This window comes from Macrotis lagotis, chromosome 2 (assembly GCF_037893015.1).
Source record: "Macrotis lagotis isolate mMagLag1 chromosome 2, bilby.v1.9.chrom.fasta, whole genome shotgun sequence".
Lineage (NCBI taxonomy): Eukaryota > Metazoa > Chordata > Mammalia > Peramelemorphia > Peramelidae > Macrotis > Macrotis lagotis.
Genome location: NC_133659.1, coordinates 126074196 through 126095315, shown reverse-complemented (window position 1 = coordinate 126095315; position 21120 = coordinate 126074196). Strand labels below are relative to the sequence as shown.

Genomic DNA, 21120 nt, shown 5'->3' with positions numbered 1-21120 from the left:
TCCTTCTTTATATGAAGAACCTTTAAAAGCAAATATTTTACAGATGAAAAAACTGACATTTTAAAACTGACAAATATAATCACATCTAGTTTGTACCAGAACTAAAATTTGAACTCAGAGTTCTGGATTCAAAGTCTATTGATCCTTCTAATATACTTCTCCCACTTATATATCATGGCATCCCTTTGCCTACTGAAAATATTTTTATAGATGCTGTCTAATCTGATACTAATTTGGAATTAATACTTCTGATCTATATATTTCTGATCAAAAATTACTATCTAAACATTTAACTATTAGTTATAAATTTCAGTGTATAAAGAAATTTAAGTCCTGTCTCCTATATCTCCAATGTTGACTTGGCCTATGTCAATACTACCTGATCATCTCAGTGATAGCACCAATAAATTCCTTTATCTGATCAACAAACCTCAAGAGGAGAGAGCACCCCTATGGTTATTTGTAAAAATTTACTCTCCACCTAAGTGGGATTCTTGTCAATAGGAATTTTTTGCAAATACTATAAGATGTGAAAGGATTATATTGTAAAATCATGTCTTCTATGCGAAATTTCATTGGTAACTTAACTCAGTTTTTATTATTCTTTGTCCTTTCTGTAAAAAATGCCCCCAGAATTAAGTATCAGGGTTGGTATTTTTAAGAATGTCCATTCACCCAAGGGTTTTCAATAAGATCTAGAAAATAAAGCTTTATTTATAAAACTAACTTTAGTATTTCATTTTTAGCCTAAGAAAATTATTATTAACAGTGCCTAAGCTGTGTCCTCCAAATGATGATTTGTCTTTCTTTTATTTTGCCTGTAGCAGAAAGGAGACATATGTTTTTAAGGACTGTAAGTAAATAGCAAAAGTCTTCTTCCCTGTATTACCACTTAACATGGAAGTATCTATTTTGTTCCTTTCATGGAGGTGGTCAAATTCTAAGCATTCTCTTTTCTAAACAGGAGTGGAGGAGGGAGAGGGAGATGAAAAGAGGATAAATTCTCTTCCAGATCTCTTTATAAGATTTTCCATTTAACTTTTCTCTCGTGGATTTTATCTACCTCAACTTTCAATGAAGATAGAAAGTAGACTTTCTAGAGAAAAAAAATGTACATTTTTTTTGTGAACAGTCAGATATAACAAATGTATGTTCTATCAAAACTAAACAGGCTGTAGATCTTCAAATTAAAAAAAAATAGTAAATATAGAAAACTCAACTGCATAGAGAATAAATCAGTTGATACCTTCCTGAAGGACTTAGTATGCAGAGCTACCATGCCCAACTGCCCTGCTAATACAAACATAATATAGAAGGCAACAATGAAAACCAAGAGGATATAGTTATGTTAAAAATCAATATGGTAAGCCTATTACCTCAGCAATTTCTGAACTCAATGTAATTTCTATAGTCTTTCTCTCTCAAGTTTCATCTATAGAAATACATCTAGGAAGTACAAAATAAAATTTAGATAATATCTTGGAATACAGATAGCAATAAAACTAGGAAGAGATGGAGCAAAATAGAGAAGAAAATGGAAAGGACACTATTCCTGGTGATAACTCCCCTAAAAAATGTAAAGGGTGAATATTATAATTACTTAACTCACTTCAAAAAGAAACAAAAATAAAACAGCTTTGAATTGGAAAACAAAGAAAGGCAGAGTATAAAAAACACATCAGAACTATTATTGGCTTCCTTATTGAGATCCCTTCAATCCTGAATATCACTATTCTACCTGCCAGGATAGCATTGGCCATAAAGGCAAAAAAAGAATTTTTAAAAGAGAAAATGGATGGAGGAAGTTCAGAAAAACAAAATAAATCTTTATGCCAGAGTTCTCTTTCTATGTTCTCCCTCTTTGTCTCTCTGCTCTACCAATCTATCTGTTTCTCTCAAAAATTCAAACACCTATCATAGCCACCCAGGGGAGGACCTCTAAATAACTACAAAAACCTATTTAGTCTGCTTCCCATGAAATTCAACTAAATACTTCCCACCAGGCATCATAACTTAGCTCCTCATCTACTTTCTCTGATGAAGAAGGAAGGCAGTACACTTTTTTGAATCGATGTGAATAAGGACTGATCAAAAACAAGCTATACAAAAACTCTAAAGGCCAAGAAAATAAAGTCTCTGAGTGGCTATTATTTAGTACACTGAAGCTGTGTTGTATCTTAAAGGGAATAATCTTTAAAAGGAAAACAACACACCCACACATACAATCCCTCCCCAAAAAACCTCACACTCAAAAGTTGTGTACAGCCTTTTCAAATTCCCTTTCTATACCTCCTTGCCCGATGACATCAGCTCGAGGCTCCCCACCTGCCCAGTTGCCATAGCAGTTACACAAAGACACACAATGACATCAGTTGGCATGATATCAGCTCTTTGAGTGCAAACAATACAAGAAGAACTACTCTGTTTAAAGACTTTGGTACAACTGTGTTCTGGGGAGTCAATGATGTAATGTGAACAGGTGGCTTGGGCCCTCCATTTGCCTACAGGGCAGGAGGAGAGGGGGGCTGGGAGATCGGGTAGGGGATGAGGAGACCATGCTTGACAGATACCAATGAAATACTCCATAGAGTGTGGAATGTATGAGTGTAAATTTTATGTTGAGAATATATGGAGCCCTACATACACTCAATATACTTGGTGAGAAAACAAGTTGAAGGGTGAGGTCTATCTAGTGAAAAGTATGGAGGAAACATACAGGGCTGAATAGGGAGATACTGAGAGATCCAGAGAAATGTTCTAATATGTCACCAAAACTTCTCATTCATTTTCATTTAAGTAAATTGAAACAAAGAAAGGGGCAGGGAAGAAAGACAAGAATTAAAAGATTTCTCTTCCAAGTCTTGAGTTGCTCTAGGTGGTCTTGGGAAGTTCCTCTTCCCACCATGATAGCATATAATAAATGTACACACACATACACACACACAAAACTGCAGCAAAATGTTTCTCCTTATGTGGGGCAAGGTAAAGGTAAAGATAAATATTTAGAAGGGATGAAAATAGAACATATTCCCCTGTATTCCACTTTGAAATGAGAATGAAGAAATTAAGTAGGATCTATGGATTTTGATATATTTGACAATTTTTGTGGGGAAGTGGTAGGATAGAAGAGAATTTAATCTTCCCTCCTCTCAACAATTACTACTTGAAAAAAGTTTTAAAAGCTACCAAATATTTTGAGACTGGAAACTTAAAGTACTATATAAATGTTAATTATTGTTATTTTTATTATTAGATTTAAAAGCTAGAGAGAACAATTTTAGAAATACCTCCCTGGAACAATGGGAATATTTAAAGTCTTATGGAAGGTTTTACGTTTATCATAAAGCTTCTAAGAAAAGACCAAGGCTTTTCCTTTAAAAAAAAAAAAGGTGGCCATCAAGAAATCTGAACAGATTAAACATTAGAAAAATGAGAAAACACTCCAAAAAAACCCCAAGAAAACAAATAATCTTTCTGAAAGACTAAAATACAACCTTACTTAGTTGATGGGGATATAGTAGTTCAGGCTGTCTTTGGATGGAGGATTTTTAACAAGATTTTGTTTTAAAAATGAAAGTCTATGATTCTGGCCCCAGAGGCGCTCCCTTCCTCCCACTTGACAGTTATCAGTACAAATATTTTCTAAGCATGAACAGCTCAGCTATGTTAGAGAAGGAATGTTTGACACTGTTTCTGAGGGCCAACGGCAAAGCGCTTTGGAGCATTCCTGATGAGCCTCTCCCCACTTTTGTGTGATGAAAGGGATTGTTCCACTGAATTTGAATCCCTTTGACAAAGAAAATGTGGCAGTAGAACTGTTGCTTCCCAAAGAATTTTAGTGATGTAGTTGAAAGTCAGTCTCTATATAGTAAATTTAAAAAAAACCTCTCTAAATGTGTGAGCCAGAAATCTCTTCCACATGTTAAATATGGATAGAACTTTTTATACCCAAACTCATGAATTTAGTGCTGCTCTAGAAAGTAAGCAATTTCCAGACTTCTCTGTCCCAAGACAAGGAAGGAATAGAAATATTAAGTGTAGGCAACATCTAAAGTGAATTTCTCCTGGGTGGTTGTTGCCAGATATGCTATGGCAAAGGAATGGATTGAATAGTGAGTCCTGAAGGAAGGAAAGGAGGAGGGAAAGAAGAAAGGAAGAAGAGGAGGAAGGGAGGAGAGAAAGAAGGATGAAGAGGAGGTAGGGAGGAAGGAAGGAAGGAAAGGAGAAAGGAAGGAAAGGAGGAAAAGAGGAAAGAAGGAAACATTTATTACATATATTATTTACTAAGTATTATGCTAAATGCTTTATAAATATCAGATTTGATCTTTACTACAACTCTGGGAAAAATAGTTGCTATTACTTTCTTTTTTTTTTTTACATTTAAAGAAACTGATGCAAATAGCAGTTCAAGTGATTTGCCTAGGGTCACACAGATGACAGACTGGATTTGAACTCATATCTGTCTGATTCTAGTCCCAGAATTCCATCCTTGATTCCACCTACATGCCTCTAAGAGAAATAGTAATAGATTATGATAATCTGGGATACTCAGGGATAACTTTATAGAGCAACTAAAATTTCCTATGGGTCTAAAAGATAGGGAGGGATCGGATAAATGGAGAGAAAGGGAAAAAAGGGCACTGATTCACAAAGCAATAACCAGAGATGAAGAGGCAGCAGTTAAGGTCATTAAAGTACTAGACTTGAAGTTAGGAAGGACTGTAGGGAATTTAGGTCAGATATTAACCCACTCTGTGACTCTAAGCAAATTAACTTCTCTCTGCCTCAGTTTCCCCTTTGTTAATATGGGGACAATAATCAAATAAGCTAATGCATACTTTGCAAAACTTAAAGGTTCTTAAAAAATTTCTAGTTGCTATTATGTAATCTCCCACCATAGACACTGCAGGCAAAGAATATCAATGTAGAAACAAAAATAATAATTATTATTATTATAATTATAGTTAGCATTTATTATATAGCTTTCAGGTTTGTAAAAATTTTTATATATATGTCTTATTAGATCCTCACAACTCTATTATTAGACCCTTTTTAAAGATGAGAAAACAGACTTGAAAATACTTGTGTGACTTGGTTATATCACTTGGTTAGGTAAATATTTGAGGTAGGATTTGAACTCATGTCTTCCAGACTCCAAGTCCATCACTATCTGCTACATCATCTGGTTGCCTTTGTGAGGGGACCATGTTAGAAAAATCTCCTTTCAAAAGATTTTCCTATTCAGTTGTTTTATTTCAAACTCTCTGAGATTAGAGGGATAGGTGTGAAGTGTATGACTGGAAGTACATGAAAACTGAACTTGGAATCACAGGTCCTATGAATACTTTCATCCATGGAAGTCAAACTTTTGAGTTGCCAATTAGAAATTTTGCAAAAGCAGATACAACTTGTGTCACAGAATATAGAACACTGAGGCTGAAAAACTTGATCTCAAATTCAACCTTAGATACTTAATAGCTTGTGACCTGGGCAAGTCACTTAACTTCTGTTTTCCTCAGTTTCCTCAGCTGTAAAATGGGGGATTAATACAGTATCCATCTCTAAGGCTTGTCATAAGGATCACAACATGAGATAATGGTTGCCAGGTGCTTACTTTGGTAAGTAGGTACTTTATAAATGGTATTTCATTTCCTTAATGTATAACTTGTTAATGCCTCCTTTTCTCTCATCTATAAAAATAGAACATATTTCTCTGTATTCCACTTTGAAAGCTCCTAGGACTTCCTTTCTTTTCTCTTCCTGGTCTTTTTTTGTTTGTTTGTTTTTGGCTTATGCAAAATGCACTATTTAGGTATTAGTTCATTCATTTTCTCTCTCTCTCTCTCTCTCTCTCTCTCTCTCTCTCTCTCTCTCTCTCTCTCTCTCTCCTAACCACAGGTCCATCTGGATATGTCTATACTCAACTATAAGTCTCCTGGCTCTAATGGAGGGATGGAATTTATATAGTATCTCTTTGTATAGGTCCCCAGCACTGCAGCCACAGAATTAATTTTGTTTTACCAATGTATCAGCCTGGTTGAGAAACCAAGGAAGGTTTTACTACAAATGATGAAAACAAACACACAAACACACACACACACACACACACACACACACACACACACATTATCTTCTCTCTTCCATGCTTATTTAGTATTATACAGACAAGTTGGCAACTCTTGTGGCAGTGGTTTTGGGGAAAGAGAGGATTCCACAAATAAAGCTATTTAACTGATACTCCCAACAGTTTCTTCCTACCATGAGTTTTCATGTTCTCAATTTAGATTGCTTTAGACAAGCAATATTTTGACAATCTCTCTAAAATGTTTATATAGCTTCCCTGTTTGTTAATGAAGATTCCCAAAAATACCTCTCTCTCACCAATTTCGGGTGGGGAATTTGATAGATTCTTTTTCTCTTCCTCCTTCAGAAAAACACACAAGAGCTAGAAATTTAGGGGTTAAGTTTTGGAAGGACAGTCTTCCCCTCACAGTCTCACCAGTCTCACCACCATCACCAGTATCACCACCACCATCACCATTACTACCATAACTACCAGGCAGCTGTCTAGCCTCATTCCCCCATTCAAGATGGGTTCCCATCTGTCATTTCCAAATTAAGATTTAATGGCCAACATGTCTGGGGGACAAAAACTATAATAATATTTGAACAATATGGGCAGACTATTTGAGAGCACAGTTGAGATATGTGTAAATATACCCTGTTCCTTTAAATCTGTTACTTCATTTATTTACATTAGAACAGAAAGCATGCCAAGAAGCAACAGCTGATGGCAATCCTGTGTAATTTTCCACAAGGACAACAATTAAACAGCTTTGGGGTGATTTAACAAGTAGAAGACTTCTACAGGAGGCATTTTTCTAATTGCAAGAGCTCTGAGCTACCCCATCTCTGGCAGATTTTTCAAGAGAGATCAGAGACAGTAAAGAAAAGCCCTCATCCTTTCTATAGCACCTTAGGGATCCAAAATGGACTGGGCTGGAAGGGCTGGGAAAGGGAGGAAATAAAAGGCCAAAGCATCCTCCTCAGAGGCAGGCAGCAAGATTTAGCAACATGACTGCTCCAGTTGAAGTCAGAAGACCTGGTCTTGAATCCTATTTCTGACACTTGCATGTGTGTGACTGTGGGCAAAGTCATTTGGGATTAAGTCTAGTTGGAAGGGACTTTAGCTTAGAGAATAGGTTCAACTCCCTGAATGCACAGATTCCTATCTGAAAATCTTCAGGACCAATGATTTTCCCAAGGTCACAGAGGTACATAAAAATCTCTTGTATTCTTTTCCCCAGGTGTAAAACAGTGGGACTGGCTAGAAGACACTTCTGAAATGTCTTCCAGTTTTAAACTTCTGATTCTAAAATATTTCTATGTCTGATATCGAGTTAGAAATGCTTATCTACCAGTAAAGAAAGAATTACTGCTCTTCAAAGCTAAATATATGTGGTGAATCTTTAAAGCATGATGGATCAGAAGAATACTGCTCCAACCATTGTTTTAAGAGAGCTAGTCATCAGTCAATGCTACAATCAAGACTGGTCATCTCCTGAGGGTCTAAATGAGACAGCAAACAAGTATAGAATTAGCCTCTAAAATCTCATCCTTCACTCATCCAAATTTCTTAATAATAATCTTCATCAAAGATAAGGGAAGGCACAGTGAATAATTTATCTATAGTCCTTCTCCTAAGATTCCAGGAGTGGGGGGTGGCTAGGTGGCACAGTGGATAGAGCACTAGCCTTGGAGTCAGGAGTACCTGAGTTCAAATCCGGCCTCAGATACTTAATAATCACCTAGCCATGTGGCCTTTGGCAAGCCACTTAACCCCATTGCCTTGAAAAATCTAAAAAAGAAAAAAAAAAGATTCCAGGAGTGAATAGGTGATTATATGTTTGCAAAGGATACTTTGAGGTGAGGTTTCATCTTCTGGTTTAGAAAATTGTTGGTGGAGCTGCGAACTCATCCAATTTTTCTGGAGAGCAATTTGGAGTTACATCCAAAGGAAAATAAAAATGTGCATACCCTTTGATTCAGCAATACCACTACTATACCCCTGAAGAGATCATGAAAAGGGTATAAACATCACTTGTACAGAAATATTCATAGCAACTTGTTTGTGGTGGCAAAGATTTGGAAATTGAGTGAATGTCCATAAATTGGGGAATGACTGAATTGTGATATAGATATATATATATATATATATATATATATATAGATAGATAGATATAGATATAGATATAGATATAGATATATTATGGAACATTATTGTTCTATTAGAAACCAGGAGGAATTCAGGGAAGCCTGGAGGGATTTGCATGAACTGATGCTGAGCGAGATGAGCAGAACCAGAAGAACATTGTACATCATAACAGCAACATGGGGTTGATGATCAATCTTAATGGAATTTCTCATTCCCTCTGTGCAACAATCAGGGACAATTTCAGGGTATCTGCTATGGAGGATACCATCTGTATATAGAGAAAGAACTGTGAAGTTTGAACAAAGACCAAAGACTATTACCTTTAATTTAAAAAAAAATTACTATCTTATTATGCAATTTTTCTATCTCTTATACTTTATTTTTTATTCCAAAGGATATGATCTCTCAGCACATTCAGCTTAGATCAATGTATAGCATGGAAAAAAATATAGACTAACAGACTGCTTTCTGTGGGGGGGTAGGGAGAGGGAAGCAAGATTAGGGGAAAAATTGTAAAATTCAAAAATAAATAATTTAGTATTTAAAAAGTGCTTCTGAAGTGAAAATGTGAAATCTTGAATCACTTTTTGAAAGAAAAATATCAATTCCTTGGTCACTATCAATTTGAAAAATGGATTTTCAAAATAAATGTAAACCAATGCAATAAAAAAAAAATGCCCTAATTTAAAATTTGTTTCCCTTCTGCCTTTACACTGGAGGAAATCTGGGGCTTCAGATTTTATGCATAGTTCAGTGAAGAGCTCTTCTCCTTCCAAAATAACTTTACTCTCATCACAAAATCCTCAAATAAAGAGGGCAAAAAGAAAAATTCCCCCCTTCAATAGAATTAATTTGCCTAAGCACTCAGTTATTCTTCTCATTCTGTCAAAGCTATTTAAGCTAGCACAAGTGCAGTATTACTAAACGTTGATAGTTCAGTTATTTTTCTTTATTCCCCCCTCACTCAACAATATATCTCATATATTATATGTATTGAAGTATGTGTATCTACATGTGTGTGTGCATGTGTATTATATGTGTGTGTTTTATATAATACACGTGTGTTGTGTATTATATGCATTATGTGTGAATGCACATATACATAGGCATTCACTTGTGTATGGGTATGGGCCTACATTAAACCGATACTGGTCAGAAAGAAAAGGCACATTAAACAAAATTATTTCTCTCAATTTTAGTACACTGTTATGCTCTTTAACACATACACACACACACACACACACACACACACACACACACACATTCATACCCCTTTTATGACATCTTTAAGAACAAATATTCTCCCATTTTAGAGACTGTGAATTGAGTGGATTAAGTGACTTCCTGACAACAAATGAGACAAGGAGAAAAGGCTGTCCTTTTTCACTACACCAGCTAGTCCATCTTTTCCCCAGAAACACAATTTGGCCCTTAGCCACAGACCCTCCTTTTAAGTTTTATAAATGGAACTTCCAGGCGTCTAGGTGGCACAGTGGATAGAGCACTGGCCATTGAGTCAGGAGTACCTGAGTTCAAATTTGGCCTCAGACACTTAATAATTAACTAGCTGTGTGGCCTTGGGCAAGCCATTTAACCCACTGCCTTGCAAAAAAAAAAAAAACAACAAAAAACCTAAACCTATAAATGGAACTTCCTCTCTCTTTGGCTTCATGCTGAAGGGTCTTTTTATCTTCAAAATATCTTTAGGCCCCTGTTTATTAACATACCCTCAAACACCAGTCCAGTAATTTTTGTTTTACCAAACATAAAACATGAAGAAAGGTTCTAGTTCATAGAATGAGCTCATATCCTAGATACAAGACAAAGAAAATGAATACTCTCTTCTACCCTAGGAAGGTATACATTTATAAGTTTTTGCTTCCTCTTAAGTTTAAATCATTGGAATAGGTTAGTCTTCTTCTCAGGGCTAAAACCCTTGCTAAAGAAGCTTGTTAGGGCGGCTAGGTTGCTTCATGGATAGAGCCCTGGCCCTGGAGTCAGGAGTACCTGAGTTCAAATCCAGCCTCAGACACTTTCTAATTACCTAGCTGTGTGGCCTTGGGCAAGCCACTTAACCCCATTGCCTTGAAAAATCTTAAAGAAAAAAACTTGTTAGATTTGCCATAACCAAGATGTCCTCTATACCCCAAGAGGGATAATTGAACTGGGATAGCTTCCAATCTGGGCCTAAAGGAGAACCATGGACTCACTCTGAGGGGCAAATGAGAAGTATTGAGTTGCATCTGAGAAGGAAGCACACTGGGCCACTCAGTACTCTAGAACTCAGCTGCTTGCACACAAAAGTTCCCTATCTTTTTCCCATCTACTCTCCAGACAACTAGGTCAAGGCATTTCTTATTATGCAGGTGTAATTACCATCCTGGGTCACAGAATCTTCTGGTATAGACACAACACAAGGGTGCTTTAGAACTGGTCAATTCCATTTTAAAGATGAGGAAAATGAGGCAGGTATCCAAGGTGACTTTCTGAGAGGACAGGCAGTTAGTGTGTGAAGCAAGATTTAAACTCACATCTTTCTGATTCCCAAGCTCCACTATTCACCTAGGGCCACCTACCATAATCTTCAAAAAGCTCACTAGTTAAATAGGTCAAAATCACTATTTTTATTTTAATGTGAGGTTATATTGGAAGGGAGGGGGAGTGGCATTAATAGAATGATAGAAAGTATGAGTTTCTACTCTTTTACTTCAAGAGACTCAACAAGCTATTCTCCATTTAATTGTTTAATTCTCTGTGGGGAAGGAAATCTTTCTTTGCCTTTCAATGCAGATAAAGTGTCACTAACAAACACACCAATCAAAAATCCTGACAAAGCTTTTCATTAAACATGACAATTGCAAAGAAGGCAGAAAACAGAAACAAATAATTGCTTAACAATCTCCAAACCCTAGAGGGGTAGACAATCACCTTTGACTCCAAATTAAACACATAAGAATTTCACAGTAAAAGTATGTATCCTACTGAGTTTTGATCTAACATTCTGTCCAGTTACATACATCTGTGGAAATGTCAAGAGCCAGACTCAAAGGAAAACATAGTTCTATAGTAAAATATCTCTGTTGGAAGGTGCATTGAACAATCATCCAGAAAATTTCATGCCACCAAGATATAAGGGACTTACTGCTTTTGAGGGACATAAGACAGAGAAACTGTGAAATAAGAATTAGCTCTTGCAACTACCCCTGGGCAAAGTGATGGCAGGCCACAAAAACCCTAGGATTTCTAGCTCTTTCCAGTTTGAGAAAGGAAGACACAACCTTCAGCCAAGAGAGTGAGGTTTTTCACATATGAATTAAAGCTTGGGACTCTTAAGGAGAAAGAAGAGGTGGCAGTCATCCCATGGAAGAGGTAGGGCCAACAGCTGCAGCTGATGTCTGCCTCACCTGAAGTTTCCCTCTTCAAGATCATGAGAGATGACCTCTAAATAGACAAATTGTGTGTGTGTGTGTGTGTGTGTGTGTGTGTGTGTGTGTGTGTGTGTGTGTTGGGGGGGGGTTGTGATAGTAGGTGTTTATCATAAGTACTAAATCCAATAATTAGGAACCTAGAGGAAAAACAAGCCACCTGAGAAGAACAAATAAGCTCTACATTGGTAGTAAACTTATTTCCATTTAACTGACTTTCAAATTGTCTTAAAGAATATAGTTGCTATATTTAATATCATTTCTCATAAAACACCTATGGTTGACTCTGTCTTTATGATGGTGAGTATTGTTTTATTTGCTTCATTAGCATATAGTGGCAGCCACATCGAGACAGGGATCTTTCCCTAGAGCAGGACTGGGAACTCATCCATTATTAGAGAATTCTACACTCCTAACTAGGGGCATAAGCGAAAGCTATTTCTTCCCCGCCCCCTTTTTTTAAGTTTTGGAGGCAATTGGGGTTAAGCCAGGAGCCCATATAATACTATTAAATTATCATGAAGCTAAAACAATAAAATTTGTGTGCTCTCTACCAATGTCTTTTTTTGTTGTTTTGCTCTTAGATTTTTGCAAGGCAAATGGGGTTAAGTGGCTTGCCCAAGGCCACACAGCTAGGAAATTATCAAGTGATTTGAACCCAGGTACTCCTGACTCCAAGGCCTGTGCTTTATCCACTACGCCACCTAGCCGCCCCTACCAATGTCCTTTAAAATGGTAATGCTGAAAATCAGTTGGTTGTCTTCAGTGAACCACCCACATTCAGTCAAAATAAAGCCATTATGACCCCAGAGACAGTGTCATTTTTAGACAGAATGCCAGACTTGGATTCAAGATGCCTAGGTTCCAATAGCAGGTTAGAATTTAAACCCTAGACAAGTGCCTCTGAGCCTTAGTTTCCTCATCTGTATAATTCAGATAATAGTAATACATACCTCACAAGACTGTTGCGAATGATTGAATTAATGAATACAAACTTTTATGTGAATGTGAGCTGCTTCCATCACAATTATGAGATTCACTTCCATCAATATTTCCAAAATGCTTGAGGCTAAAAGGTAGGGGGCCTTAGAAAACAGAGAAATGTTCATGTGTCTTTATAAATTTCTAAGGAGTTCTACTTATCCAGTGAGTTTTTGGCTCAGAACAGCTACAGCTTCCCTCACTCAGTCAGCCACATTCCATATTTGGCCAGATTACTTAGCAAAGTCAAGCATCTATGATTAGTCACCAGAAAGTGTGAGTTTGAGTGATTGCTTTTCAAAGTTATCATTCACAACATTGACACTACCCCACACACACACACACAAAATAGAAGAATGAGGTTTAAGCAGGTTATTTATTCAAGTCAGGCTAGGTTGAGAACAAAAAAAAAAAAAATCAGAGGTAATGTTAACTCATTGACTCCCTTTCTACAATAAACTGAAAATTGCTTTAGCAGTCTAATCTGAGTTTTCTGTGACCCTTCCCAAGGAAGCAAAAGAGACCTGAAATATGCTTCTCAATCCCCTGGGAACACTTTTCCACTTAATCAACTATAAACAAAATCCTTGGGTGTCATCCAGGAGCTGTCATAGGTTGATGGCTATATCTTCAAAGTGCATACTCAGATACACATGCAAAAAAAAAATTGCTGAGTATGGACAGACTAGGGTCCTTCCCCACAAAGGGTTCAGGTTTTGTATCAACCCATATCACAAAAGTTGGAACTACTGTGTACAAGGTTAAGGAAAAAAAATTATATAATTTATACTCTCTAAGAGTTTATAAACTTGTGTGGGAGTAATAAATGTGTAATAGGTATATGCCATTAATAGTAATAATAGGGGCAGCTAGGTGGTCCAGTGGGTAGAGCACCAGCCCTGGAGTCAGTAGTACCTGAGTTCAAATGTGGCCTCAGACTCTTAATAATTACTTAGCTGTGTGGCCTTGGGCAAGCCACTTAACTCTATTTGCCTTACAAAAAAAATAGTAATAATAAAAACAAGTTAAAAATGATGCATATGCATAGAGAATGTTAAAGGATTGAAAGAAGATTCACTCCTATCTGGCTTGGGAGTGGGAGGTAGAGGAAAGAAAAAGGGAAGGCAAGAAGGGGAAGGACATTAGGAAAGAGGTAACAACTGCTACCTTGATGAAAAGAAAGGATTTTAAAAGGTAAAATTATGGAAGGAATTCCTTCTAGAGATGGAGAATAGTATGCAAAAAAATGTATAGTTCCTGGTGGGGCCAAGTTGAAAATTAGTCACTAAATATATATTAAATGTTTAATATGTTTCAGGCAATTTACTAAATGTTAGACATACAAAGAAATGTAAAAATAGTCCCAAGTCTCAAGGAATTCACATTCTGAGGAAAATAACATGCAGATAATTATATAAATAAAATATAGAGAAATTAGATGGGAGGTAATGTCAGAAGGAAAATACTAATATTGAAAGGAAAAGAAAGCACCTCCTGGATGAGGTTGGATTTGAGCTGAATACTGGAGGAAGCCAAAGAAACCAGGAGGTGGAGGTAAAGAGGGAGAGCATTAGAACACTAAAGAAAAGGATCTGAATCAGGAGAGAAAGGGCCATGTTAGAGGAACAAGATAGACAGTGTTGTTGGATCATAGAATAGAAAAATAGAAAGTAAAGAGAATGGAAAAGTAGAAAGAAGAAAGGTTATAGAGGGTTTTAAAAGACAGAGGACTTTATATTTGATCCTGGAGATAATAGGGAGCCACTGAAGTTTGAAACATAAAATGGACGAAGGAGAATGAGAAATAATGCTGGAAAAATATATAGCCAGGCTAAAGAGGCTGTATTTTCTTCCCCTGTTAGGTAGGGGAAAGTCACTGGAGGCTTTGAGTGAAGAAGAGATAAGATCAGACTTGTATATTCTGGTGCTTAGTTTAGAAGGATAAATTGGAACTTGGAAGAAACACTGACACAGTAAGGTAAACAGGGATGCAAACAAAGAAGATGTGGCCAGTAGTGTCACATACTACACAAAGAGATGTGTCAGTAGTGTCAACATAGCACACAAAGAAAAAAATAGACAAGAGCTGGCAAAAAACCACTAAGGACTTTGGAGAGAGATGTTTAAGAAAAGTTATGACTATAGATGTCAGATCAGATTACAGGGGTTGAGAGAAGAGTTTACAGGGGAGAAGAAATGGGGTAGTGAAAAATTAAGATACTGAAAAGATAGCTTGTAGTGATGATAGCAGGATAAAAGGAAGATTTTCTCTTTGTTTACTTGTTTTAACATAGGGGAATTCTGAACATGTTTCTAGGATGTGAGGAAAATACCAAAAAAGAAAAGGAAAATTGAGGATGAAAGAGAAAAATGGTAGGTAGAATAAGGACCTGGCAGAGATGTCATTAATGACACAGGGGAATGACTTGGCAAAGAAGACCATAATTGTATAATCTCAAGGGAAGAAAAAAACAAGGTTAACTGCATAGAGGTATTTTGAGAGGTGGAGGAGGAAAATTGATCTCAATTCCATTGACTACACATTTATTTAGCAATATGTGCAAAATACCCTATGGAATGGCTGGGGGTGGTGGGGAGAATACATAGAGCAAGGCAAAAATTGTACTATGTTATAGAAATGCTTGTTTTAGTCCATGAATTAAAAATAAATGAGAAAAACAAAACAATGCTAAGCAGTCCCTAAAGTCAAAGAATTTCTAACCTACTGAAGAATTCAATATGCACAAGGAGAGGTAATGCATACAGACAAGAATGAGTGGATTGTGGTCTTAAGAACTAAATACTGAAAGAAAGTAAAAATTTAAAGTATGACGTTCAACCATGTAAACAGACACTGCTGAATCCTAAAATGTAGAGTGGCAAGTCAGTGAACTGGAAATTATAGTGCCGATGTCAAAGAAGCTTATGAATGACAGGGCCAGTTTTCTAAATGAGAAGGATGCTCATCCACCAGGTAGACTTCTATCACACTTTGTCAACTGAAGAAAAGTGAAGATAGGACCAGAGATGGGAGATTGAGTAGAAGAGAGGAGAAAAGTTTAAACCACAGTGGGATCAGTAATCAAAAAATCAACAAAAAGATTGCTTGCCTAGCTGTGAGGATAGGATCCATAGGAGGAGAGCTAGTCAGCAAAATATTTGTGTTTTCTTTCAGTAGCATTAAGCAGGTAGAGAGTGACTAACAGGAAAAGAAGGCAGATGGAGGGAGTCATCTGGAATTGGGGATTAACAGAATAAGAGAACTACGGGATCAACAGCAGAAGACAGTAGGTCATTGAAAAATTAGTCTTACCATAGGGTCAAGGTTTAAGGGAGAGAAGGGAATCCAGGTCAGGGAGATGGAAAGTCATGGACAAGCTACTTAACCCCATTGCTTTGCAAAAAAACAAACAACCCTAAAAAAAAAAAAGATAAAGGGTATAAGAGCTGATAAAATAAGAGCCCAGGGTATTCAAAGGGTCATAAACTCAAATAATGAAGTGAAAAAAATCAAGAGTTTATGGCAAGTGAGAGGAAAGAGAGGACAACTGTAAGCTAAATAAAACTAAGGAAAGGTCAAAGTGTGACTTAGAAAACAGTCAGTAAATGGCAATGGCAAGGATCAAGGGAGGGCAATAAAAATGGAGGCCTTGAAATTTGAAAGATGGAAAGACAATAGCAGAAAATGGCAGAGGAAGGTAAGGAGAAGGTAAATGACTTTCTTTTGGCCCCATATCAACCAAACATTTTTTAGTGACTATACCACTCTGGAATTAATGGTAGCCAGATAGCACAGCTTTCACAGTTGGCAAAGGAAGAAAAATCAAGTGAAAGAAATACTCCAGTATAACCCTTTGGAGGCTGTATAGAATTGTCAGCAGACTATTAAGCAACAGAATAATATCAAGTACCTACAAAAGAAGGGACACATCCCAAACTTTGACCCAATGAAAAAGTGAGACAAGCTGTAGATCTCACATCCAGATTTTTAAACAGTTTCATCAGCATCATGTTTAAGTTGTGCATAACAGTGAATAGCAGGATGGAATTCCCAAAGACATCCTGGGAGATCACTGAAGGTTTGGGGTAGGTTGGTACAGTAAAAAGAACATTTAATGAGGGAGATAATCAACTCGGGCTGTAGTTACAAATATTGTCATTCACTGACTGTGAAGTAATCAATGAGTTGTTTAATTCAGTATAATGTTTCTTAGCTTCCATTTTCTCATCTGTAAAATGGGAGACTTGAAAGAGGGGTCTCTGCAAAAGTCACCCTGAGTATACCCTGAGTCTATAACAGCTTAATTCTGTTAATTAGCACACATAGGGAGAATGGGGTCAATTCAACTCAAAACAAACATGAGCATTTAATTCATGAAAGTGTTGGAAAAGGAAATGGAAACAAATAAAAGGTGGAAGAACAATTTATATAAGCAAAGGCAAATTGAAAACCTTAAGAACTCTAATACATACAATGATAACCCAAGAGGACCAATGATGAAGGGTACTACTCACCTCTCTACAGAAATGATGTTTTCAAGATGAATAAAACAAATTTTTGGATGAGAACAATCTGTTGCTATGTTACAAGGATTTTCCTCCCCCCCCCCACAATGAAAAGAATAAGGAGAGAAAAAAAAATTTTGTTAATTGAAAAATATAATAAAATTTGAAAAATATAATAAAATGGGGGAGAAATAAGAAGTCACTAATACTCTGTGCCAAAGAGGGAAGAGGAAGAGACAATGGCAGCAGTAATCAGAGCAGCCTAGAATACCACAATCAGCAATGGGCTGTCTCTTAATGAGAGCCAGAGTATTGGGAAGAGGTTGTATCTAAGGAGGATACTGGCAAAAAGCACTGGGTTTAAAAACTGGCATTTTCAGGAACAACATCCTCAGGCAGCCATACGCTTTGGCATATGTGTTTATGCATGTATATGTATATACATTGTGTATGAATATGTATGAATTGTATGTGTATATATGAACATATATCCATTTTACACTTGTATATGAACGTTTATATTTATCTAAGTAGACACAAAGGTTATACAAGGATAATCTTAAAGAGATATCACCAAAGGGCAATATTCAACTTGACAGGATAATAATAATAATAATAATAATAATAATAATAATAATAGTGAAGAGGGGAATGTGAATTAAGAGGTCAAGAGAGGCCAAAAGAATAGTCCCATAGCAATTCTAGGATATAGAAATATATGTATGTGTGTGTGTGTGTGTGTGTGTCTGTCTGTCTGTCTGTCTGTCTGTGTGTGTGCAGTTCACAGTATACATGTGTGCCTTAGGTCCACACATATTTGCAGTGAACCACACATGCAGCTCCTTCTTAGCACCAATTGACAATATGATCATCCCTTTGCCGATCTGAATCTCTGCCCAGAGGACCTGGCCCCCATACCACAAACTGCCCTGCTGAGTTCTCTGGCTACAAACTAAACATACTATTTGCATTTGTACATGTCTAAATTGCACACTGATATGTATCATTCTTTTCAATCACACCTGCTCACCCAGTGACTGACCTCTGATAAATAGCACCATCCTCTCCTATAGAACAAAGAACAAATGAGAGTGCAGTCAGTTTCCTGCCAAGCACTTTCAGATCCCAAAAGGAGGACAGCTTAGGCATACAAAGGACACAATGCATTTGGACATGTGGACATACCAACAAATACTCGATAAATTTGCAAGGCACTAAAGCCACGGTGGTCTAAGTAGAAGCAGTATTGGTCCAAGGAGCTAAGTGACCTGGGCTCTAGTCCCATTTCTGATTGAGTGACCTTGGGCAAATTTCTTTTTCTCTTGGGACCAGATTTTTAGTTAAGGTCTGCTCTAGCTGTGCCATTTTATAACTGATAACCATATGTAAAACTTGCAGGCAGAACAGATAATGATCTGTAGTGAACCTAACTGACCACTGGGGACTTTTGCAACAGAGAAGCCAGTTTATTCATTTTGGCTATTTCACATTCAATGCTTTTTTCTCTTTTTAGCAATCTACAAAAACTAGACTGATATTCCTGTATTAGAGAGGTTCTGAAACCTTTCTTGCTGTCAAGTTTGGGAATTGACTTCCTGAGGAAAAACAGGAGAAGAGGCATCTTTTTCCTCCATTGGGGACGGTAGGTAGGTAGCAAGATCTAATGGACAGAAGACTGGATTTGGAGTCAGAGAATCTGAATTCTTCCATTTACTACCTTAGTGAAGATACCTCACCTCTCTGGGTGTCAGTTTTTTCATATGCAAAATAAAAGAATTTGAACTAGATGTTCTTTCTGGCACTATAAATTAGCAGGTCATTATAACATGTTACTAAATTGACTTTTACCACCATGATTTGAAAGAAAAGAAATTTTGAAAAAAATGAAATTGGGGGATGAACTATTTTCTGTAAGCTACACTGAAAACTATAGAAGACCAGGGGGCTAATAGTTTCTTCTCTTCTGCCCTGGTTGGATCAGATCTAGAACATGGGATTCAACTCAGTCACATTTTCAAAGGGTCACTGATAAGCTGGTGAGTATCCAGAGGAAGGCAACCCAGAATGCTGAAGGATCTTGAGTAGTTGGCATAAAAACATCAGCTGAAAAATTAAGGTCATTTAGTCTGACATAAAGACTTGGGTGGAGGATACAGGTATTGAAAAGGATGGAGACATGATAATCTCCAAGTATATCAATAGCTATTATGAGAAGGAAGAATCAATCTTTGATCTGCTTCTTAGATGCAGAGGGAATTAGAATTATGGTTAGAGGTTGTGAGGCAGTTTTGCATTAAGAGAAAAACATTTTAACAATCAGTGTTTTCCCTAAATCTTGAGTCAGTGTATTTTTCCCTCACTAGAGATCTTCAAGCAAAGGGGATGTGACAAGTTACTAGGTAAATTCTTGGGATTGTTGTAAGGGTTGGACTAGATTACTTTCAGGTCTCCCATTTCCAAAAGCTTCCTTCACAACTAATGGACTACTGTTCACCCTTGTGATGATACATTTTGGTGAAGAGTTCCAGTTAGCCCTTATTTTGGAATCTGCCCTCCAATGATATACTTGGAATCCACTGGGACAAAATATTCCAAGTTAGTGAACTTAAAGAATGTTGGAAAATAATATCATTTTGAAGAAAAAGAATGGAAAGAAAAGAAGGATCCCATCCTTCTGTTTAGAGAAGGAAGCAGAATTCAAAATTATAAATTTTGTTATAAAATTTCATTCCTTTGGTTGGGAAACAACAAATCAGATCAAAGGAGATGATGTTTATTAGCATGCTATGCCTCATTTAAATGAGGTAGTTTATTGTGTGTGGCTAGTATAGGTGAGAGGCAGCATGGCAAAATGGAAAATATTGAACTTGGCATCACAAGACAAGGGTTTTAGTGCCAGTTCTACCATTTATTGTGAGACTTTTCAGCAAGTCACTTAACTTCTGAGTCATTCATAAAAGAGATAATTATTTTTGCAATGCCTCCCTCAAGAGTTTGAAAGAGAAGGTAAATGTATACCAATGTGGGCTATACCATCATTTATCAAATTCACAAGGCATTGGATAGGTTCACAAAAGGTTTTTTTCCTTCTTTCTCACCAGTCCTTCTATGTATTCCATTTCTCTGGATTTATATGAAAACAACACATTAACTTCTTCATAAGGACATTTAGTCTTTTGAATGTCTCCCTGTTTTAGTTGCCACTTCTACTATTCTTCAAAGTCAGATCAAGGAGTGTGGGGGTGTGGAACCACAGGATATTCACATTTCTTATCTGACTGTATTACCTTAGGACTTCTCTGAATTGAATCCTCCACCCTACCCTAGGAAGCTCATTAAATGGGATAATCTCATCATCCTATAAGACCTCATCAGCTTTGGTATTAGATTTTCATTACCTTCTGATTGGAGGATGGGACCAGGAACTCCAAACCTTTACCTTTTGGAAAACCCCAGCTCAGAAATTTTCTTCTTCCTCATAGTCTTCATTACCTTGAAACTTTTCTGATTCCTTCATTCAAACACCCCATTTCAGGGCTAGCTTCCCCAATCTCCCCCTTTCATGTTTGATCTTTCCACATTAGATTGTAAATTCCTTGAGCAGGAACTTTACAAAAAAAAAATATTTTTTTTTCTTATTGGTATCTCCAGAGCTTAACACTCTGCCTTGTATACAGTAGCTATTTAATAAATGTTTATAAACTATTGGCTATTATTGACATAGGTTAGAATTCCAACTTTACAACTTGTATGGCCTTAGAAAGTCTCAACCTCTCTTGACTTTGGTTTCCTCATCTTAGACATGGGGCAGGAGATAGACTAAATTAATCTCTAAAGCCCATGCAGCTCTCAAATGGGATTCAACTAAAGGCAGATTCAACTAAATCTAAAGTTAATAATATATTCATTGCCATTTTTAAATGTCTAGCAGACCCTCTAAGATTTGCTTCCTTTGACTCTGTAAGTATCTTATTTGTGTATTTGAGGGTAGGA

At 36.8% G+C, this 21120-nt stretch overlaps 1 protein-coding gene across 1 annotated transcript in view; it reads right to left on the bottom strand.

Moving 5' to 3' along the window:
* The window catches only part of DUSP10 (dual specificity phosphatase 10), a 54227-nt gene that overhangs the window by 11806 nt on the left and 21301 nt on the right, over positions 1–21120 (bottom strand). The window lies entirely within an intron of this gene.